Source organism: Dermacentor silvarum, chromosome 2 (assembly GCF_013339745.2).
Source record: "Dermacentor silvarum isolate Dsil-2018 chromosome 2, BIME_Dsil_1.4, whole genome shotgun sequence".
Lineage (NCBI taxonomy): Eukaryota > Metazoa > Arthropoda > Arachnida > Ixodida > Ixodidae > Dermacentor > Dermacentor silvarum.
The window spans coordinates 18,312,478-18,337,282 of record NC_051155.1 but is presented as its reverse complement, the minus strand read 5'-3'; positions in this window follow the sequence as shown (position 1 = coordinate 18,337,282).

Below are 24,805 nucleotides of genomic sequence, written 5' to 3'. Positions count from 1 at the left end.
GCATCCTGACAAACACATCAGGAGCGCTTTTCGTGATTCGGCTCACGACGTGATGAGCCTAGGGGGCCATTTCGCGCTTCTCTTGATGCTGTAACGAATATCGTTAATTAACCTAAGAAAATGACCAACACCTGCCATAAATTTCACAGAAAGTTAGAGGATGATTGTTCAATAATGAATATTTTATCATATTTCTCGTTGACTCTACCATTTAGGAGGGCAAAAAGAGTACTTCGACTGTAACTAAGGAGTGGCATCCGCTGCTCCGAGGCTGTCTTACTGCCGTGAAATGTCGCTCGCAGGTGTGCATGGGTCGCTTTGCGTGATGCACAAAACTGCTCTGTCTCGTATAGGAATTGATTTGGCAGTAATTGCACGCACAACTTTCATTTGCTAAATCCAATAAATTATAAAAAATTGTTCTGGTCACACTTTACGTAAAAGTACGGTAGCAGTGCCGGTTCATTGTCGCATACCTGACGCAGGAAGTCGCATTCACATTTAGAGGAATCATTGATCCATCCTGTGATAGCATTGATAAGCTGATGGCGTGGACATATATATATATATATATATATATATATATATATATATATTGTAAAGGGTTTATTAGAGATCGGAGCAGCGCAGCGTCGACCGTCAAACGAGCCACAGCTTTCAAGCACGAGCGCCGTTGCGAGCCAAAGCGCTGGACCCACTAGCGTCTGGGCAGAGTAGAGCTGGACCCACTAGCGTCTCTCTTCGCTACAATTACCCAGGGAGTGTAAGGGAGCCGTCCGGCGACCTAACAGCTCGTCAGGATGACAGGATCGTAGTATGGCTTGAGCCGGTCGACGTGGACAATGTCTCGTCCACGACGGCGCTGGTCCGAAGACGGTTGAACTGGTTCGATAACAAAATTCACGGGAGATGCGCGTTCGACGACGCGGGGCCTTCATACTTTGGGAGTAGTTTCGATGAGAGGCCAGGGGCGGTGAACGGGACAGAGAGCCACATAAGCGCGCCAGGAAGCAAGGTGACCGCGGAAGTGGAGTCGCCGCGAGTGCTCAAGCTTCTGGCGCTCTTGGTCGTTGGAAGTAAAGGCACGTGCGAGGTCACGGCATTCTTCAGCATGCCGTGCTGTGGCAGAAATAGGTGAGCCCTCGGATGCATCCGGCCGTTAAGGTAAAATTGTATCGATGGTATGCGACGGGTGCCGACCGTATAGTAAGAAAAAGGGCGAAAAGCCAGTGGTGCTCTGAGTAGCGGTGTTGTACGCGTAGGTGACGAAGGGCAGAATGGCGTCCCAGTTCGTGTGGTCGGAGGCGACGTACATTGAAAGCATGTCGCCGAGCGTGCGGTTGAAGCGTTCTGTGAGGCCATTGGTTTGGGGGTGGTACGCCGTAGTTGTGCGATGAATAACGTGGCACTCTTTAAGAATGGCTTCAACCACTTCCGACAGGAAGACACGTCCGCGATCACTGAGGATCGCGCAGTGTGGATCGGTGTGAAAGGATGCACAGATTTCGGAGCGCAGACTGCGAGGAACTACCAACAACCACTGGCGGCAGTCTGCGGCATAACTGCGTCGGTGAAGCAGGTTGTCGCGAACCGCGAAATGGCGAGCCTGACGACGCAACGTACGAGTGGTTGACTGGGGTGATGGGTCGGCAAGCAAGTCTATAATCGAGGCAATCCACGGGTCCTGGGGCTGCTCGGAAGCGATATCCTCAAGGTCGAGTGTAGAAACAGCTAGCTGGGATATTGAGCAGCAGGTATTGTCGTCAGGCAAGGGAGAGCGTGATAGGGCGTCAGCATCAGAATGTTGGCGTCCGTTGCGGTACAGCACGCGGATATCGTAGTCCTGCAGGCGAAGTTCCCAGCGGGCAAGACGACCTGAAGGATCCTTCAACGATGACAGTCAACATAGTGCATGGTGGTCGGTGAAGACATCATATGGGCGGCCATACAAATAAGGCCGGAACTTAGTAAGAGCCCAGCTGATCGCCAGACATTCTTTTTCCGTGACAGTGTAATTGGTCTCTCCTTTCGTAAGGGTGCGACTAGCATAGGCCACGACATATTCAGGAAAGCCAGGTTTGCGCTGCGCAAGGACAGCGCCGAGGCCAACACCGCTGGCATCTGTGTGTACCTCTGTAGGGGCCGTCGGGTCGTAGTGGCGCAAAATTGGGGGAGTCGTCAGCAAACGACGGAGATTTGAGAACGCTTCCTCGCACTCTGACGACCACGAATGAAGGGGTCCGTTGCATCCAAGGAGCTTCGTCAGAGGTGATATGATGGCGGCGAAATTTTGAATGAAGCGTCGGAAGTAAGAACATAAACCTACGAAACTTCGCAGTTCTTTGATGGACGTAGGTTGAGGGAATTCGGCGACGGCACGAAGCTTGGCTGGATCGGGGAGAATTCCATCCTTGGAAACGACGTAACCCAGTATCGTCAGCTGCCGCGCTGCAAATCGGCCCTTCTTGAAATTGAGTTGTAGGCCGGCTTTCTCAAACACGTCAAAACACGCCGTAGGCGTTGAAGGTGCGTGGAGAAGTCCAGAGCAAAAACAACGACGTCGTCAAGGTAGCACAAGCACGTGTGCCATTTCAAGCCCCGCAGAACGGTATCCATCATACGCTCAAAATTTGCTGGCGCATTACAAAGTCCAAACGGCATGACGTTAAATTCGTATAAGCCGTCGGGCGTGACAAAGGCTGTCTTCAGTCGATCGTCATCTGCCATAGATACATGCCAATACCCTGAGCGCAGATCGAGAGATGAAAAAATTCTGCTCCTTGTAGGCTGTCAATAGCGTCGTCGATTCGCGGAAGCGGGTAAACGTCCTTACGAGTGATCTTGTTGAGGCGCCGATAGTCCACACAGAACCGCACAGAACCGTCTTTCTTCGTAACAAGGACGACGGGAGATGCCCATGGACTGTGGGAAGGTCGGATCACTTCGCGGCGGAGCATATCGGCCACTTGTTCATTAATCACGCGACGTTCTGTAGCCGACACACGATTAGGGCGTTGCCGCAATGGCGATTGGGAGCCAGTATCTATGTGGTGCGTAACAGTTGACGTCCGGCCCAAGGAAGGTTGCCCGACGTCGAAAGAAGCACGAAGTTCTTGTAGGAGGCACAGAAGCTGTGATCGCTGGCCCGGTTTACGGTCATCGGCAACAGAAGAATCGAACACATCTATAGGCAATGGGCCAGACGTAGAAATCGAGCCGAGCGTACTGTAACGGGCACAGTATGGGTCTTCGGGAACGTCCGTAATTTGTACGTCTGCGATAGCTTCAACAGTGCCCAGACATTCTCCTCGGAGTAGCACCACAGGGTACGAGAACGGGTTACAAATAAATATAGCACTATAGTCGGGTACAACTTTAGAAGACAGGAGGAGGCCCCGCCCAGTTGACCGAAGCGCAGCAGCCAATTCCTCCGCGACTAAAGAAATAGTCCCGCTCAAAAAATTGTGACTACTTCTAAAACGCGTATTTGTCGCTATAATTAAGATTTGTGTATCTTGACGAGTGGTTTGGTAAAACTATCATGATGCAAATGCTACCGCACATGCCGGATCGCGAGAGAAAAATAACTCCGTGCCTTCTACAACGCTGTGCGTCGTCTGCTACGAAGCAAGATCGACGGCACCGGGCGTAGCAGTCGCTGGCTTAATAGCATAAAATTCATAAATACTTTTTGTGTCTTTGCACAACCTTACTTTTTTAATGTGTTGGGCTTATTTTTAATTAATATATTTTTGCTTTTTTTTTCGCGGTTGCGAACCTGTGATCTCGTAAGTTCGGGCACGATCGCGCGCGGCATTCCGTGCCAGTTTTCGGCCATGGAGCCCAGCGAGGTGACATCGGAACGCAATCCTTTGTTGCCGAACGAGCCTTGTGTCGCCTCGATGACCACACCACCAAGGAGCCTCGGCAAGAACAAGAGCGGCCACATCCTGAACAGCGATTCACGCAACATGATCTTCCACTGCTACACGTTTTGGCGTAACAGGCAGCCTGAACCATGGCCTGAACGCAGCGTGGAGGACACGAGCAAGTTCGTGCCGACATGCTCGGTGTCAGTGAAAGGACTGTGTTCAAGGTGAGGGAGGAAGTTGAAGCTTCGCATTTTTCGGGTGGCAAACTGACGACGCCCTCGCGAAAGCGACCACGCAATGCGGAGAAGAGAAGACGCAGCGCGAAGTTTGACAGTTTCACGTTGTGCGCGCTGAGGTCATGTGTGCACGATTTCTTTCGCCGCAACGAGATACCGACGGATAACTACCGAGTTCTCGGAGCGTATGGAACTCCCATCACTAAGGCGGTGTACTGTGCGTCGCCTGCTTGCCGAGATCGGCTTCAAGCACGAAAAGAGAAGCCGCAACTCGCTGCTTATCGACCGGGATGACATCACCGATTGGCGCAATCGCTACCTCCGTGACGTGGAGTGCTACCGGGCGGAAGGCCGAAATATCTCTACCTGGATGAGACATGAGTGACGGCTGGACACACTCGGTCGATAGTGTGGACAGACACCATGGTGCAGAAGCGCGGACGCCTGTTCGCTCGAGCAAATGGCCTGACGACGGGTCTAAAACAACCTTCTGGGAAAGGTAAGCGCCTGATCGTGACGCACATCGGCAGCGAGGATGGTTTCGTCGACGGCTGCTTGGATGTATTCAGAGGCCAAAAGACAGGCGACTACCACGAAGAAATGGACGGCAATCGCTTTGAGGGCTGGTTCAAGGACGTTCTGCAGAAGTTGCCAGCTGGTAGCGTCGTTGTTTTTGATAATGCACCTTACCATAGCCGACGAGAAGAGAAATTGCTGACGACGGCCTGGAAGAAGGAAAAGATACAGGAGTGGCTCACAAGCAAGAACAACACCTACGGTGAAAGGATGATAAAGAAGCAGCTGCTTGAGCTGGTGGCAGCTGTAAAGTCACGCTTTCTGAGCTACATCGTAGACAACACAGCTGTAAGGGCCGGTTGCATTGTACTCAGGCTCTCGCCGTACCACTGCGAATTTAATCCCATTGAGCTTGTGTGGGCCAAAGTCAAAAGTGGCATCGCTGCGGACAACAGAGACTTCAAGCTGTCCACGGTCGACGTCATCTTGAGCGAGAAAATCAAGCAGGTAACGGCGGAAGACTGGAGGAAGAGCATTCACCATGTGATGGACTTGGAGGCAAAGTTCAGACTTGACATGTCTGAGAGCGAGAACATTCAACCCATCATCATCCAGATGGGTGAAGATGACACTGAAGAAAGCGACTCCGACTGCGAGCTGTCTGGCATTGAAGAGAAACTGAGACTTCCACCCAAATGTAGCAATTCGCTACTATGGAAACCCAACCGGGTTCCTCGAAAGAAAACTTCGCAGTTGAAGAAAAATTCGTCCTGGTCCGGGACTCGAACCCGGGACCACCGCCTTTTCGAGTCCCGGACCAGGACGAATTTTTCTTCAACTGCGAAGTTTTCTTTCGAGGAACCCGGTTGGGTTTCCATAGTAGCGAATTGCTACATTTGGGTGGAAGTCTCAGTTTCTCTTTAATTACTTATCTCCACCTAGCGGATTTCCGCTGAACTATTACATCATATGTCTGGCATTGAGCACTCGACGAAGCATAAAGGCTTCTTATTAACAAAAGAACAGCCCTTATTAGGGCTACCAAAATTTTGCTGATGGGTTCGCAACAACCAACCATCCATTCCGTGGCCTCTCAAATAAATAAGCAGTTCCATTTATGACATATTCCTTATAATAGAAGCTCAATTCTGATAAGCAACGTCCTGCACACATTGTGCTCGATTTAAGAAGTAGCATAGAAACACATTTAAATGCTGGCATATCTGAATTGAAACACTATTGTTAACCCTAATTATCGTTGGCGGGCTCAAAAGCTCATTCGGGGAGCCACCGTCGAGTTTGACGCGCCCCATAGTGAAATACCATAAGTCAGAGCATGCTTTATGGTTCTGTTAGCAGTCTGCACTGGAAATCAGTCATGTCATAGCGAGTGGTGGTGAAATAGCAGCAGACAACACGAAACTGACAGCCACTGTCAGCAGCTTGAATGCCAAAGCACATTCATGTGGTTGCATTGTTTACTTTATCTGGCTCACACAAGTAATGCAAATAAGAGAACAAATATAAGACATCATTAGCTTAGTGAGACCCAAAATGCTCATTCAGGCAGCCACCGTCGAGTTTGACGCGCCCCATAGTGTAATAGCAGTACTCAGAGCACGCTTTATGGTTCTGTTAGCAGTCTGCACTGGAAGTCGCAGTCATGTCATAGCGAGTGGTGGTGAAATAGCAGCAGGCAACACGAAACTGACAGCCACTGTCAGCAGCTTGAATGCCAAAGCACATTCATGTGGTTGCATTGTTTATTTTGTTGTCTGGCTCACACAAGTAATGCGAATAAGAGAACATATATAAGACATCATTAGCTTAGTGAGGCCCAAAATGCTCATTCAGGCAGCCACCGTCGAGTTTGACGCGCCCCATAGTGAAATAGCAGCAGTCAGAGCACGTTTTACGGTTCTGTTAGCAGTCTGCACTTGAAATCGCAGTCATGTCATAGCGAGTGGTGGTGAAATAGCAGCAGACAACACGAAACTGACAGCCACAGTCAGCAGCTTGAATGCCAAAGCACAATCATGTGGTTGCATTGTTTATTTTGTTATCTGGCTCACACAAGTAATGAAACTAAGAGAACAAATTTAAGGCATCATTAGCTTAGTGAGGCCCAAAATGCTCATTCAGGCAGCCACTGTCGAGTTTGACGCGCCCCATAGTGAAATAGCAGAAGTCGGAGCACGCTTTATGGCTCTGTTAGCAGTCTGCACTGAAAATTCAAGTGTTGTCATAGCCAATTTTCAATTTATTAATCTGACTCGAGCAAGTAATGCGAATGCAAGCACAAATATTAACGTGATTAACTTTGTTAGCATTTTTTTGTCATATTTACGTACCGGAAAAATGCTCAGTAAAGTTGAAGGTGTTTTAGTGAGTCACTTTGTTCATTACAAGCCGTAGGCAAAGTGACGGACAGATTCAGACAGTGATATTGGGGAAGTAATAAATGGTGAAAGTTGCAAAAGCTCTCACAGCACTGCTTTGCTGGACTCCATTCACTAGGAAACTGCATTTGTAATGATGAAAGCGTCAAGACAAGAAATGATACCCCACTGCACAATGTTATATATGTGTACGACCACATGTGACGGGCAGCAAAACCATCTGTTTATTAAGACTGAATGCAACAACATAGCAAGGTGCTGTTTCACAATATGGCACCTTTTCATGTGCACTTCTGGCAAGCTACCGTATGCACTGATGCTAAACACATTAACAGGGGTAAGAGACGAAGTAACTGTGCAAGCCATGTGATGCTTTTAACATTTTGTATCTGTCAATGTTTCTGTTGTCACAGCTGATATAACTTTCTTTGGTGCAAGTTGGCTAATCACGTTGCGGCAACAGCACAAGAAGCAAGGTCAGAATAGTATGAGAAAACAAAGCAAGGTGACAGACCGAGGAGGCAAGGTAGACAAGATAGAATGGCTTTAATGACATCGAAGAGGCCAGCCCTGCTATTCACAGGACTTGGTGCTTTGAATGAGACGAGTTAATGGAATTGCAAAGAAAGTCGTGGCTGCAGCATGCTTACAAGATAAAATGCAAAAATAAAAGGATAAAAATAGGAATAAATACATACACGTACGCACGCAAGAACTCACATATTCACACACATGGACACAAACGCGAAAACTAAGATCTAAAATACAAAAACGGGCAAAATAACAAATATACACAAACACACAAGAAAACACGCACACACATTTAACGCAGACGCGAGTAGAACTACTAGGAGTCAGTTCACAAGCAGCTGTGCCTACTTGGTCGTACTTTTTTTTAATGCACACATTGGCTCTGGTGCCTTCACTGTCATAGGAATTTTTTAGTAGCGACATACCACGACAAAGCGCAAAGCTGTGTTGTGGGAAAGCAAGTCGAGCGCTGACAGCACAGCTTATGCGCGATTGTATCACAGCAGGCTTTCTACAGCTGGCGCGTGCAGTGAGCGAAGAGTTCTAAGCCACACAGCGACGCGAATACATGCCAAGCTCCCTTGCAACGGCACCAGTGTATCAGTCATAATTTTATATTAGCATTCAGGCTGACATTAAGGAAACAAACACTGCTTCTAAACGCCTGACCGTTAACAATTCAATGACATTCGCTCAAGCAGCGCGTGTTAGTCACTGATTGTTAGCATTGGTGGAAAGCAATCAATCGACGGGGCTACACAACACTCGAACGACGCTGCTAGACGCTCGGCTGTCTTATCAACTGCTGCCAACGATCGGTCGTTTTCACGCTGAGCTGGCAGCAACGAATCTTTGCGTTGGAGGTTGCTTTCACAAATCTTTTCTGTTGAGAAACTGGCAGGTTGGTTTCATCCGCGCACTCTTTTCTCATTTATCCTGATAATGGTTTTGCTCCATCACATCACCACGTCCGACGAGAAACGCAGGGGCACAGTGCACAAACACACCCGCCGCTCACAGTAGGTACCAGACTTTGGCGAACTCTCCTCGTCGTAACTTCACTTAGGAGCAAAACAAAATACCACGGAACAAACACGTACGATGTTTGTTTGCAGCGGTATGTCGCCGTGGGATCCTGTTTCCACACGAAGCGCAGCGTCACCGATGTTCGCTGCAATCTTTCTTCGCCAGCTCACGGCTCAGAACAAACGCACGCGGCACAAATTGTGCATCATAAGCTCACAATAATATTTCCGGCATGACAGACCACCACAAACACCAAAGTTCGAAGCGAGGGCGGCCATGTTAGGCATGTTCTCAGTCGGCGGGGACACCGGCCGTCCGGCTCATGACGTCACCTGAAGTGCGCGTCTATTGGTGCCAGCTCGTGTGCATCCGCCTTTGAGGGGCAAATGCCGCTGTCTTCTAAAGTTGTATCCGACTATACTGAGAGCCCTGTGTGATGTTCACCGTGGCAAAAGGTAGCAGTAGACCTTTTCGGGTGGAAAAGCGACCAGACGGGGAAAGTAGTGCGATGGCGTCGGAGAGGCTGCTGCAGTACATAGAGACAACCACTGACGAGTTAGGAGGAACGGTGGTGTCGTGTCTGACGAGGAGTTCGTTGGGAAGAGAAGCATTGTCGGCGAGCGTCAAATCTGAGTGCGGCGACAGTTCTAATTCGGCCCGTGCGCAATGAATGACGGCATTGTGGCGGGAGAGAAAATCCCAGCCGACGATAACGTCATGGGAGCACGACGACATTACAATAAATTCGATCGCGTATACAATGTCCTCAATGAGAACACGAGCTGTGCACGCCGCTAACGGGTGAATACGCTGTGCGCCGGCTGTGCGGAGGGACAGTCCAGTAAGGGGCATCGTGACTTTCCGAATCAAGCGACAAAGTTTGGCGTCCATAACTGATACGGCGGCTCCGGTGTCCACGAGTGCAGATGTGTGAACACCATCAACAAACACGTCTATCACATTCGTCGGGCTACCCTGAGGACTTTCGCGTTTCGCCGGCATCGCAGCCCTTGCCTCGTGGACTGCGACGATTAGTTTTCCTCTTCCCGAGCTGCGGGACGAGGCCATATCGGTGATAGCGAGCGTCGGCGTGGAGAAGGTGAGCGGCGGGTATTGGACGTTGGGCGGAACGTAGGTGACGATGCCGAAGGGTCGTCGTAATATGGGCGGGGAGAACCGACCATACGATTTGGCGCGTATGCTGTAGCGCTAGGCGACTGCACGCGATTACAGTAGCGTGCGACGTGACCTGCGTAGCCGCACGCAAAACAGATAGGCCGGTTGTCAGCTGTACGCCACCTATTCTCTGTGTTGGGCCCCGTCCATGTAGGAGGACGCGTTGCGCGGGTCGGCTGGTGATATGGCGGCATGGCGGGCTGTGGTCGGGGCACAGTGATGACGTCGGCGTAAGTGAGAGGCCCACCTTGAGGGAAGGGGTGGGGCCTGGCGACGACTTCCGCGTAGCTGAGTGGTGCAGCCGGAGAGATCTGTTGGGGCGTGGCGACGACTTCAGCGTAGCTGAGTGGTGCAGCCGGAGAGATCTGTTGGGGCCTGGCGACGACTTCAGCGTAGCGGAGAGGTGCGGCCACAGGAACATGGTGGTGGCGCTCAGGCATAATCTCATTGAGTTCGTGCACAATGGCGCGGCGGAGCGGGGGCTCAAAACTTGACGTCGACTCTTGTACGGGTGGCGGTTGTGCAAAGGACATCAAGGAGAGCTGGCGTGCAATTTCCTCGCGCACGAACGCTTTCATTTCTGTCATCAACTTTGACTGCTAAGAAATGGCCGACAAGCCAGCGAGGTGTTCGTCGCGTGATGGAGGGCGACGGGTCAACGACCGCTGCCTGTGTAGCTCGTCGTAACTTTGGCACAGTGTAATGATCTCTGCCACAGTCCGAGGATTTTTGGCAAGCAGCATGTTGAAGGCATCGTCTTCTATGCCTTTCATAACATTCCTGATCTTATCAGACTCCGACATGGTCGCGTTCACTTTCTTGCATAAGTCGAGGATGTCTTCGATATAACTTGTGAATGATTCTCCGACTTGCTGAGCTCGTTCCCGCAAACGCTGTTCGGCGCGCAGCATACGAACAGCACAGCGACCAAAAACATCCACAAAAGATGTCTTGAAGCCCGACCACGTCCGAAAATCGGTTTCATGGTTGTTGTACCATAAGCTGGCAACCCCGGCGAGGTAGAAGAGCACGTTGCTGAGCTTAGCTGTCTCATCCCATTTATTGTGGGCGCTTACCCGCTCGTAGGTCGTGAGCCAATCCTCAACGTCGGTGTCATCCGCGCCTGTGAAGATAGCAGGGTCCCTGTGGCGAGGCACACCAGAGCAAGGTGCTGGTGCAGGGGGAGGCACTTGTTGGGAGGCTTCTTCAGGCATGGTCGAAGGTACGGTGCGGGATCGAAGTTCCAGGTTGCAGGTTTTGAGGGCGCAGCACGCTCCACCAATTGTAAAGGGTTTATTAGAGATCGGAGCAGCGCAGCGTCGACAGTCAAATGAGCCACAGCCTTCAAGCACGAGCGCCGTTGCGAGCCAAATCGCTGGACCCACTAGCGTCTCTCTTCGCTACCATATATATATATATATATATATATATATATATATATATCATGTGATAGCATTGATAATCTGATGGTGTGGACGTATATATATATATATATATATATATATATATATATATATATATATGTAACTGGATTTTTCAATGGGCCAAGCGTATTTAGGAAAGTCAGAAGCACAACTTCGCGGTTATCTTAGGTTTAATATTTTCCCAATAGTTTCGGTCGGTGGACCGACCTTTTTCAAGGGATACAGGAAAATCTTGCAACAGTCTTTTTATATCTTCAGGCAGAGAAAGAAGGCGCCAAAAAAAGGTGAGAAAGGAGAGATATAGAGATATATGACAAAGTTGAACATGCAAAAAAAAAAAAAAGGAGAGTTAAAGGAAAGACCCCAAGACCTGGTCGTGCCAGACAAAGCAGAGGGCAAGGTCGCTGTTAAGCGTGTTTCACATGCACAATTGACGGACACGCCTGTCAAGTTAAGTTGAACATGCAAAAAAAAAAAGGGAGGGAGGGAGGGAGGGAGAGTTAAAGGTAAGACACCAAGACCTGGTCCTGCCTGACAAAGCAAAGGGCAAGGTCGCTGTTAAGCGTGTTTCACATGCACAATTGATGGACACGCCTGTCATGTTAAAAAAAGGAGAGAGAGAGAGAGAGTTAAAGGAAAGACACCAAGACCTGGTCGTGCCAGACGAAGCTTAGGGCAAGGTCGCTGGTAAGCGTCTTACACATGCACAATTGGCAGACACGCCTGTCATGTTAAGTTGAGCATGAAAAAAAAAAAGAGGGAGAGTTAAAGGAAAGAGAGTTAAAGGAAAGACCCCAAGACCTGGTCGTGCCAGACAAAGTAAAGGGCGAAAGACGAGAAACACGAAAGAAGAAGAAATAACCTGCAAATGTAGTAACAGCGTGGCGAAATCAGCATGAAATTGAAAAGCAAGGGCAAAACACGAAAAACACGAAATACGAAGAAGCAGCCTGCAAATATGACAGTAACAGCCTGGCGAAATCAGCATGAAGTTGAAATTGAAAAGCAAGGGCAAAACACGAGAAACACGAAACAAGAAGAAATAACCTGCAAATATAATAGTAACAGCGTGGCAAAATAAGCATGAAATTAAAAAGCAAGGCACAATAATGTGGGTGGTTCGGTCCGCTCCCCCACTGCGGTAGTGGGCATTCTTTCGACATCACACACGTGTTCGGCTTGCCCATGCGGGGATTAATTTCTGATTTTAGCTAATTTAACTTATGGACAAAGAAACGAGAGGTTTCCCATGTGTTCATTTATGCCGTGCGTGATTGTTCTAAATTTGTGGATAAAATATGACTCTCTTTGTTCCCGTTCACGAGAAGAGCGGAAGCCTGACTGGAGAAGAGTGACACGTATTTTATCAAATGAATGCTCAGGCAGACTGATATGCTTTGAGAATGGGAGATGTGGTAGTGCGCGGGTGTGAGCTCTGTGGTTGTTTAGACGGAGTCTGAACGCGGTTCCAGTCTGGCCTATATACTGTTGGTCGCAGACTTCACAATGGAGCATGTAGATCACATTGCTGCTGTCACAATTTAGAGGTTCCTTAATTTTGAATGCGAAATCAGAGGAAGTAGCCTTAGCAAGACAGGTTGAAGTCATGTGCTTACAGACCTTGCAGCGGGGTTTACCACAAGGTCTGCAGCCTGATTCTATGTTTTGAACCGTGGTTGTCCTAGCTCTGACGAGGATATCTCTTAGATTTCTTCCCCGGCGATAGACAACTCGGGGTGGCTCTGTGAAAATTGAAGACAAACGTGTGCTCTGCTGAATGATATTAAAGTGTTTGGCTAGGATGTTGTTCACGTGCGGTAATGTAGATGAGTAGGTGAGGATAAGGTTGGTTTGGTTTTTCGGATGGCGGGGCTTTGAGCCAGTCAAAATTTCATTTCTGTCTAAGGCTTGTGCTCGGCTTATAGCATCATCAACAATACGTTCCGGGTAGTGCTTCGCCACCAGGGCCGTTCTGAGTTCCTTTGCATGACATTGGAAGTCTTTCTCGTCAGAGCAGATGCGGCGGTATCGGTGGGCCTGTGAATACGGGATGGCTTTCTTGCAATGTTGTGGATGGCTACTTTTGAAATGAAGATATTGGTGGCGGTCTGTTGGCTTTTTATATAAGGTTGTGAATATGCGATTATCTTTAATTTGTACCGTGACATCAAGAAAGTTTACAGCTGATTTAGAATAGCTGTAAGTGAAAGCGATTGACGGATGAACTGAATTAAAATCTGCTACAAATTTAAGGAGACTTTCTTCGTCGTGGTGCCAAATAAAGAATATGTCGTCTAAGAACCTTTTGTAGATGAGCGGCTTCAAAGGTCTGGCCGCAAGAAAAGGTTCTTCAAGTGATGCCATAAAAATATTCGCATAATTAGGAGCCATCTTCGTGCCCATTGCCGTTCCGCTTATCTGGAGGAAGTGTTTCTCGTCAAATTCAAAGTTATTGTATCCTAGTACTAACCGCAGTAGCGTTGACAGCGTGTCCTCGTCTAGACCTACAAGCGTGTTTGCGTTCATGTAAGCGTTGACTGTCGCGCCAATGCCCTCTGCTTGTGGTATGTTTGTGTATAGGGATATTACATCCATTGTCACCAGGAAGCTTTCTTCGGGGATCTCTAGTCCAGTTATTGTGCGAAGAAATTGGTTGGTGTCCTGAATGTAAGATGGAATGGTCGGGACTATGTCCTTAATTATGAAGTCTAAGGCACTTGAAATTCTTTCTGTTACCGTGCCGTTGCTTGAGACAATAGGGCGACCGGGGTGGTTAGTTTTGTGGATTTTGGGTAGCAAATAAAAACGACCAGGGGCTGGCTGAATCGGCAGCATTGCTTTAAGCATATCTTTAGATATTTTCCCCTCCTTGTGCAGTGAATTTAATTCGCGGCATATTTCTGATTCGAACAATTTAGTGGGGTCCTCTGTGAGTTCCGTATAGAATTCCTTATTTTCTAATTGTCGATATCCTTCTTTCAGGTAGTCGACCTTATCCAATATTACTATTGCGCCACCCTTATCCGCAGGTTTAATTACAACATCTGATCGACGGCTCAGTGAGTCCAACGATTTGCGCTCTTCGTACGACAAGTTTTGTCGAAAGGGTTTCACTTTTGAGCATGCTCTCATGATATCTTTTTGGACGGCGGATATATACATTTCCAAATATCTGTCCCTCTGATCTGGTGGTGACCAATTTGTTCCTGATGCTCCGGGGAATGCTGTTCGGCTGGGTTTATCATGAAAATATTCCCGCAAGCGAAGATTTCTGGCAAAATTATCCAAATCCTGATAAAACTGAAACTCATTAAATTTACCGCTTGCCGGACAGAATGTAAGGCCTTTAGCAAGAAGACTAATTTCGGAGGCCGTTAACCGGGCAGATGAAAGGTTAACTACCGTTGTTTCTACGCTGTTATTACTTGTGGTGGTCGCAGGGACGTTCGCGCTGATGGAAATCGTCTGAGGTATGCCATCCCGCTCTAACTTCCGACGCTTACGCTCTTTTGTCTCCCCTATTTTCCTATTTTCATACTCAACTAGGTCGTTTCCCTCTATTTCGCTGAGATCTGATTTGCATTTCAGTGAGTGTTCAGCTTGTTCAAGTTCGTGAGATTTGCGTTCACTGTGGTCAATAATTATTTTCATGAGATTAAGCGACGCTTCATGGAGTGTTTTGTCCCACTGTGCCCGCTCATGCCGATCTAGTGTTGTCATTGCCGGATTTAGCTTTAGACACAAGCCTTTTGGTACCAAATTAGAAGCTGCATATGACTTAAGCGTCGTGCTGTGAAGATTGTACTTTACGCGTTTCTCAATCGTTTTCCTGATTTGCTGAAATGCACGTGACCGTGGTTTAGGGGAGCGGACCGTACCTGAACCCTGAAATTGTCAGTTCTGCCGTGGCTGCGTCGGTCGCCGAGTGACGTCCGCAAAGCTTCGCAGGTTGTAGGCCATCTGAGGCGGTCCTGGAGGGGTGGTGGACTTCTGGGCCTGGGGTGGTGGTGTGCGCGACGAGTCGACATTTGTGGCACGCTGTGGAGTGCCGGAACTCGCGGTGGTCGCCATGCCGGCTGGCGGTAGAGTCTGCTGGCGTGGATGCCAGCGGCTTGTCTTGGTGGTCAGCAGGCGTCTGTAATGAAGCGCCAGCATCGCCACGCCTTCAAAGCTGGGATGGAGACCGTCTGCGGCCAGGACCCTCCAAGGCGGCATCTCTTGGAAGACGTGGTCTAGATAGAAGACCCCGCGTCCCAGCTCTCTTCGGTGGCAGAGGCGGCGCACCTGGTTCACATATCGGGACGCTTCTCTGTTGAACCAGTGGACGAACCGCTTGTTCGCTCCGTGGCGGCGGCGGTTGAGGGCTCGAGGCAGTGGCAGGCTCAGGCAGATCTCTGCTTGTGGTCGTTGTTGGCGAATATTCTTCACGAGTTGTGTCAGCTCCTCCAGGGCTTGCGTCGCTCCATTATCCGCAATGTCTATGGTTCCCACATGGAGCACCAGTTTCGGCACTGTTGGTGCCACATGCTGAAGGAGACCTGGAACATCGCGGAACCTTGCGCCGCTGTAGCACACGAAACCTGGTGTTCCGGGTTCGACGGGGTTGAAGTTCTCGTGGACGTACTTGATGGTCGAGTCTCCGATTATGGCACAACTTATCGGAATGCGAGGAAAGCGAAGAGATAACCGCTTGGAAGTGGAGTAGTTGGCAGCCATTGCTGTAGAAGTAACTGGATTTTTCAATGGGCCAAGCGTATTTAGGAAAGTCAGAAGCACAACTTCGCGGTTATCTTAGGTTTAATATTTTCCCAACAGTTTCGGTCGGTGGACCGACCTTTTTCAAGGGATACAGGAAAATCTTGCAACAGTCTTTTTATATCTTCAGGCAGAGAAAGAAGGCGCCAAAAAAAGGTGAGAAAGGAGAGATATAGAGATATATGACAAAGTTGAACATGCAAAAAAAAAAAAAAGGGAGGAATGGTGGCAAAGGAATGGTGGCAAAGGAAAGTTGTGCTTCTGACTTTCCTATATATATATATATATATATATATATATATATATATATATATATATATCCTTTGAGTTAATGCACGCCGCATGAACATGCTGTTTCTGTCCATTTTCAATAGGTGGTTTGAGTTGCTAATTTATAATAGACGTGCGTGTTTGTAGCTTAGATTACGTCTTGACAGGTAATACAGTCGTTATTCGCTTCCACTTCATTTCAATTCTTCCTCGGAAAAGGTCACATGCATATTCTCACCAACATTTAATAATTTTGTGGGGTATGCATCCCGAAGAAGGGACTCATATGGCCGCTGCGTTACGCCATACAGGTGGGCACCGTGTAAATTTGGCGAGTATAATGAACTGATTTATCTTTTTTTAGGGGGGAAGGGAGGGGGGAGGCTGAGTGGGTAAAGCCGAAATACTAATACCGCCAAAGGAATGGTGGCCGCGCACAAGCCAAGCTGTTGCCGTCGTGAGGAAGTCGCCGGCCCGGTGGTCGGCAAAAGGGCTGGCCATTTACAAAAGCCAAGCCTGGACCGACCCACAAAGGGCCGTTTACTTTTTAACTGACCACGGGCGTCGGCTTTCGCCTTGTTCGCCTTGTTGGCTTTCGCCTTTCGCCTTGTAACGCAACAAGGTTTTGGCCTTGTTGCGTTACAAGAGTGAAACACCTGTCGAACTTTTCATTTCTTTAGTACACTACGGCAAGTGAGAACCGCCGTAATTGCCTCAGCGTTGTTACCGGTGCGGTAATATCAATCAGCGGGAAGTTTCATGGGGTCCGTTCGAACGATTGCTGGGTTCGTTTTCTTGTCGCTTGCACAATCATGTGACCACACGCATGCATTGGTCGCGTTATCGCTTCTAAACAAAAGTAAAGCCTTTTCAGGAACACGTCAGTGACACTGACATAACAAGCGCCGTGAGCGTGCATGAAATGGAAACATATGCACTGCCGATGAGCAATAATCCGTCGTTAAATGAATAAAAGAAAACAATAATAAAAAAGTGAGCTCCAATCCATGTTGTGAAGCAGGCTGGCCAGCGAAGCTGTGGTGTCGCCTGTTCCGATCGACCAATGTGACGTAGCCTTGAAATGGGTCCTGCTGGGCGTGAGCACGACGCCGTTGTGCGTATTGATTTTGCTATTCCTTCCGTCGCTCATCACATTCGCGCTGCTCTTCAGCCACCTTAACTGCGCGTGTCTTGCTTTGGGCAGGAACCGCTGGTTCTACCTAGCCTGAGCACGACGCCGTTGTGCATATTAACGATGCTGTTCCCGTCGCCGCTCGAGTACACGTTGCTCTTCGGGGGTCCGAACTTTGCGTGGCCTTTCCGTAGCGCTATTGCAGCACAAATGAAATCAGTTGCTAGGCGGGTTCTTGTTTTACGTATCACTACGTAATTACGTCACTCCCTGCTTCGTATGCTACAGTTGCCGCTTCCTGGCAACTGCAGCTTATGCAACCATAATCTTCACTGGCAAACGCTTGCGGCGAACGTTATGCACGAAGTCGAGCCTTTCTGGTTGTTTTCTTTATTTGCCTCGCACCGCCGGTGTCTCCGCTGCCGTAAAGCCCTTCAATGTCTAAAAATAGTGTCAACCACCCGTTCCACGGTACCGCTCGGCGCGGCCAGCGCGATCTCAACAGTGGCGCCGCGCATGCGGACTCTGCCGTAGCAGACGACGGCTCACGCGCTACCAGAGGAAATCCGCGGAAAGCTTCGTTCGAGCCCTACGGAGCAGACTTTGAGGCGAGATTTTGCTTCGTCAGTCAGGAACTGGCCTTAATAATGCCGGTTTGGAAGCAGCAATACGACCATGCGAGAAGGCGCATTACCAAGTGTGCAGCAAGATTTTGCGCTCGCCGGATTTGGTAAACAAAAAACACAAAGCCGTTTGACATCGCCTTGTCGGTTGCGGCAATTGAAGGCGCAGCAGCACGCGGTCACATTGAAGTTCTTGTCCCTAACACATTTGAAACGTTTGCGCGTACAGCAATTTCGTCGCACAGGTCCGAGAATGGCGGTTGGAGCGTGCTGGAAAGAAAAAAAAATGTGCAAAAGCGCAACGCGTGCTTCCACGTGGCACTGATTGGCCAATGGGGGAGCGGAGGAAGCTGGTGCGACAGGAAGCGGCGAGGAGGAAACGCCGGGGCGAGCGCGATGGCGGCAAAACCTAAGAATGTCGCTACTTTGGAAAGATTGAGGGGCTTTACGCTGCCGCGGATGCGAGGGCCATCTGGTGGTGCTGTAAGGAACCCAGCGGTGCACGCGGCGTGAGCCTTCCGTTGTGATTGGTTGAATTTTCTGTCTACGGAGATGCATTGATCCCGAGATCTTTGTCATATGCACTTTCGCTGTAAAAAATTCAAGGACACCTAAGCAATTTAACGCCACTGAGCGGTCCTTCGAGTGACCAACTCCTCGCGGGCAAGCGGGCTCATTGAGACGCTTCGCGCATGTTGATTTTGCCTGACCGAGGCGCAGTTAGAGCTTGTGCGAACAAGGAACGCGTGGATAAGACAGGCTTTCCATAATGAGAGGGAGGGTAACGTAGCGCAACAGCAAGTAGCCTCGTGGCAATGCCCTCTCACCTCAATCAATACCGTGGCAGCATGTGTTCCCCCCTTTCGCCCGCTCTGATACGTCGAGGCCCGAGCCAGCAAGCGCAAGCCACCGCCAGACGTCGCGTCGCTGCCAGTAGGACGTTAGGTTGGTAGCGAAATTGGTAATTGGAAATTGGGCCGTTGGTAGCGAAATTTCCATTTAGGCAACACATTTTTAAATAAAAATTGTTGAAAATGGGTAAATATCCGAAAACGAAGCTATCAAGTTTACAACTCTGTAACCGAGCAATTAAAATGATCTAACAATTTAGCAATTTTATCTTATACTACATATAAAGTGGACAAAATTGACATATTATACATGGCTATCAAATGTATCACCAATATGTCAGTAGTATTTTTGCAACACACTTGTAAAGGATGTATCGAATTCACGAAAGATATACATTGATGTACCAAATTTGTCCTCTTTGGATTCTCTAACGGATGCAGTTGACAGAACTGCGACATTTGTTCTTTGTACAGAGGTACATATTTGTAAACATCTTGCTATTATTTATTTTTTCAGACCAACGAAATTTTGAAAATAGTTTTACGACATTAAGGCCTTAAATCAAAATTGCGCTTGCAGAAGTCACTTGAATTTCACTTTCTCTATCACATGCAACAAATTTAATTTAAATCGACCGAGCGGCCATCTCAGAAACTCGTTTCTGCGTTTCACACGTATTTGATTAGGTGGCATAGGAGTTGGGCCCGAGGTAAAGCTTCCTTTTAACTGTTGTTTGTAGGATGAAAACATTTTGGCTGTTTCTTTAGTAAAAGTGTGGTAGAAGAGTGGGAACCTTTTTTTCCAGTATCTCTCCAAACGCAGCGTTCATCAGAATGCCCGACTCTTTAGATAAGAGGCACAGTAATTGAAGTTTGCAGCGTCTTTCTGATGCCTTTAAGCGAAACTCCTGTACATTGAAGTGTGTTGTCTCTCTCAGCCACGTGGGTCGGCGGAGGATACCTGAACGGCTCTGCAGAAGCCGTGTACCGGTTGGGCTTGATCCACTGCCAGGCACCTTTCGGATACGCCGTAAGCTTGCTCTTGGGTACGTCCGGAAAAATTTATTCTTTACTTTCCTGCATACTATCCTGCCACACCCCAGCAGCCATGATTTTGTCAACAGGCGTTCAAAGAACGTTTGCAGTAAATATCTTGCTCCCACAGCCTACTCCTTGCAAAGCGCAGTATGCTCAGCTTGCTTTCTCGTCTCGGACGGCAGGACTGGGACACGTAGTCTGCCATAATAATCGTTTGCATTTTCTCTTGTTCTTAGTAAAATCCCTTGTACCGACGAACAAGGATACCTAGCTCAGTAAGCGAAAATCTCATTACATTATAGGAGCAGTGTAGACACAGCAGGGAAGGCCACAGTTTATAGTTGTTCGCTGTGACGTCACAAGGGGCACCGTACCTAACCCCTACTCAGCGACCTGTGCATTCTCACATACACGTCTATTGCACTTGTAGCGCACCTATGCAACTCACCTTAAGTGAAGGTAATACATATAGATCTGACGTTTAGCTGAGCAAGCATTATTTCATTGAGGTGTTGATTTTGATACTTAGTTCTACGTTCAGCTAAAGCAAAAAAAAAAAATGTTGCTGGAAATGCCCATGAAATGGAGCATACACTCGTTCGCCATACAATTGTCATTCACTCCCTCTCTCACAGCGTGTGATTGTGTATGCTTGTGCCCGTGGATAGTCCAACTGCAAAGGTTCTTGTTTATATGAACTATTTATTTAATTCAATCTTAAGCCTCGTTCAAGCAAGATAAAGCGATGCGCGGCAAATAAAAAGAGACAATATTAAGACAGCCGTGCCAAACAGGCACGGATGTCTTTGAACACGTGATTCCGTCATTGAGTACCTTTTGGCCTTCTTTTCTCGCTGGCAGACGATGCGCTGTGAAAATAAAGAAAAGTGTTGTTGTGGCTTCCTGCCCGAATTATTATTTCACTGGTAACGCGATGCTCTCGACCGAAATCTCTGAGGGAACGTCAGTGCCGGTGACAATTCAGAGAATCCTTTTGTTTACGTTAATACCGAAAATACTTGAAGTTGGACCACCCGTGCCCTCTTATGGAGCGATACCCTATTGCGCGTACTTTTTACTATTTTCTCGCAACAGCCGCTAGCTCACATCATCTTTATTGAGTAATCCGTTCGGACAGTGGTTATGTGTTCACAGTGCTACGGGGTTTATTGACAGTTAGCGGGAAGCGCAGTCACGTCGGGTCCAGTGCCGAGCAGTCTCAGTCAAACGCAAGCGCGACGCGAGCTGCTGCGTCGAACGGCAAGAGCGATTCTCTCTCTCTTCGTCATTGCAACAGTATTCTTCGCACAACACTTTGAGAATGTCTTTTTCGTTCAGTGCCTCCTGCTGCTATAATTTTTCTGAACATGCAGCAAAAGTTTAACAAATCGTCAACACTGAAAAATGTAAATAATTCATTGTGGGGTTTAATGTACGTAACTTGCGTAGAGGATTATTATGGACCCTGCATTGGAGGGCACCGGAATACTTTTTGTCACCTAGGATTTTTTGACGTTCTTTCATTCATGGTACAAGATCATTTTGGCACTCCTGTCTCAACGAAATGCGGCCACGCGGTGGACGGGATCGAAGTTCTGACCACGAACTCCGCAGCACAGCCACTGAGCTACTGCGGCGGGTCAACATGCCTAAGCAGCAGTTGTATACTCGTGGACGTGCATGTTCGTAAATTCTTCGCACATATCTATGGTGTGGCTGTTAGCTTGTCAGTGCCTCTGTTTGCCGCTCATACTCGTAGAAGACAAACTTAGACGTCAATGCTTTGCGCCGGTGGGCTCTTGGAGTTTTGTGCTTCGATGAGTTTGTAGTTCGCTTAGGATATTTCAATATGTTTCTTGTGTTGTGAGCAAACGTTGTAGTGAAACAACTTTTTTACTTCCCAAACACATTGTCGGAAATATCTTTACCCGGCCAGCGATTCATTCTCGGTTTATCGGGACAACAATCTGTTCAGACAAGTGCGATCCTTGACCAGACGTCTCCTCGTGTTGTATGAAATGCGCATTTCCACACGCCAACTCTTAAAAAGCTCGGTGTTGTGGTGGCATGAAAAGTGAACGAAAGGACAAAGAATAATTTCGCTTTCATTCAGACTCGTAGGTGCTCATCCCGGATTCACTTCAGAGCTGTGCAGATCTTTTTATCGAAACAGACTAGCTAACTTATAGAACCAACTATTGACCTAGAACAGATAACAACCTATAAATATCGCAGATAGTTTTGACCCCCAACTGGACTGGACCCTGACCGCGCAAAGCGCGAGCTCGCGTTTCGACATTTAGGGACGAAGCTCCTTAGGGTCGAGCCTTGTCCCTCGTCGCGCCGTCGTCCCCACGCTAGTACTCGCCGGTCCCGCTTGAGGCGCAGCTGTGCTCTCTTTCTCTTTCTCTCTCGTTCCCGACGCGTGCTCTCTCTCACTCTCGTCCGTAGCTAGGGGCGCTGCGGTGCACAAGGGCTATGTAGGCATCGGTGCACAAACGATGCCTACATGCTGCTAATGTCCGCTTTTTGATCGCCAGGCAACGTTGGGCCGTAACGTTGTGGCAGCGTTGAGCAGCACATTCACGACGTTGACATAACGTTAACGGAACTTCCTGACAACGGAATCTGGATGTTGCCTTATGTCACTTGAGCTTTCAGGCAACGTACGTATGTGACGTTCAAGCAACCCTCAAATTAGATTGCAGAATATTTGTAGACATACATAACAGCAGTGCTGTCAGCATGACACGGCTGACAGCACCGCAAATACTCAAATTTATACTTGCTTGAGAGATTATGGATTCTAGTAGTTTTCATGTTGCATATGCACGAAAATGCGAAACAAGAATTGGTGAAAAACAGCATTCTTTTACATATATATATCTTGTGTATCTTACCAAGATATCTGTGTATCTTACCTTGTGGCGGTAAGAAACACAAGATATATATAAGTAAAAGAATAGAAAGGTACGTCACTGGTACGTGGTGTTTTTCACCAATTCTTGTTTACATTTTCATGCATATGCAACATGAAAAATACTAGAATGAATAATCTGTCAAAAAAAATATAAATTTAAGGATTTGCCGTGCTGTCAGCAGTGTCATGCTGATAGCACTGCTGTACGGGCAGCTGATTTGTCTTGCACTATATATAGTACCAACTCGCCCTAATCCAGAATCTTTAAAGTGTTTCACATGATGGTTTGCCTGACTTGTCTTGCTGTTGTCTATAGCACAGCATATAGATGCTGACTGCAAGTAAAAGTGCATAATGCAAAGCTACAAAGTGGTTCATAAGAACACTTTTTCATTTTGGCTATAACAGCAAGAGAGCAGCATGCACGTCCAGTGTGCAGAGATTCTCGTATAAAGGTTCTCACAGCAGGAAAGTAAAAATCTCCCGCAAATTTTCATTTTCTTGAAACATCATTTAAGCTTAGGCCACAGAAAAAATCAGTTTCTTTGCTTCCGACTTACTGCCATAAAAATTATGTGTCGGTAGCTGCACGTGCTTTTAAGAAATTGCATAATAGCCAACATCAGCTGCTAAGAACAAACACTAGTATGTAGGAATTGTTTATGCAGGAGGAATATGTGGTGGTTGAATATGCACCCATGAATATGAATTGTTCCACCTTAAATAATAGTGAATATGTCGTAGACCAACCTGGTTATAATGTCAAACCATGCATTTATTTACCGTCTGCTTACATCATCAGATTGGCAAACAAATAATGACACTTAGATAACAGTGCCTTAGAAAAACAACGTGAACAGCACTGATACCACACTTAAATATATTTTTCATTAAACATCAAGGTCTTGTATAGCATATTAAGACCCTCTACTAACAGCTACAACACAATATATGTTGCCTTCCCATTTAGGTCAGACTTCGAATTTTTTTTTCTTTTTTGTCGAGTTCCCTTATTTCAATGGCAGAACACAATTTATACTTCTTAATAACAGCACAAATACTGTCCTTCCTCACTTTGTAATGTACAAAAACACAGCACAGTACCACTGCGGTTGGATACTATGTCCTGCCAAGCATCCAACCGGTCTTTTTGCCTAAGCTTGCAGCAAGTGTAAAGTAGTCAACACAGCCCAGGGGATAGAATAACTAAGTCATCCAAGCACTGACGGCCAGCCTTCACTTTTGCAGAGGATGGTCAGCAGCACAAGCGATGCACACATGCTTCCCTCGGTGGCTTCACTTGCATCCAGAGACCTTACTGGTTTCCAAGTCAATAATGCGGTAACCTGCAGATACATGAATTACATCAAACTATGAAGTGCCATCTGAAAAACTGAAGTGCGCCATGTTTACTGTGAAAACAGGCTATAAAAATGCTTACAAACAACTTAAGCTTCACATAACTGTGAAACAAGCAATAGTGACCTGACGCAGAAGAATCATGCAAAACATTAAAAGCAAATTTCAGTAAAACCTAACGATTATAGCCATAAGTTTGGACACAAGATTAAGAAAAGCACAATAAACAATACCCACAACTTCATTTATTGCGCTAAGCAGTTAAGACGTTGCTATCAATATATTCCTTTAACATAAAACTTCCTTGCAATGCCACGGCTGCTTGTTACGTCCAGTTCAGTCTTGGAAGAAAATAATAATTAACAAATGAAGTTAATGCTCTACCGCGGTACCAAAACCGCATTTCATTCGTGACGAAAGTTCCAATGAGCGAGTGATAATTTTGTCTTGTTGGTACAACATATTGGTGAATTGCAGCACAGATATTTACAACAGAAAAGACGAGGCAATAGAGATGTGCTAACTTCCAACAAAAAGCTGTATTTTCGGCGACCCATGTTTATAGCCGCCACTCATCACATTGCACAAGCATAATTCACACCATTAGGAACGTCAATTCTGTGTCGGATAGGTGTACAGATGCTGACACGCACAGAGCCAAGTCGCGCAATCTTTTC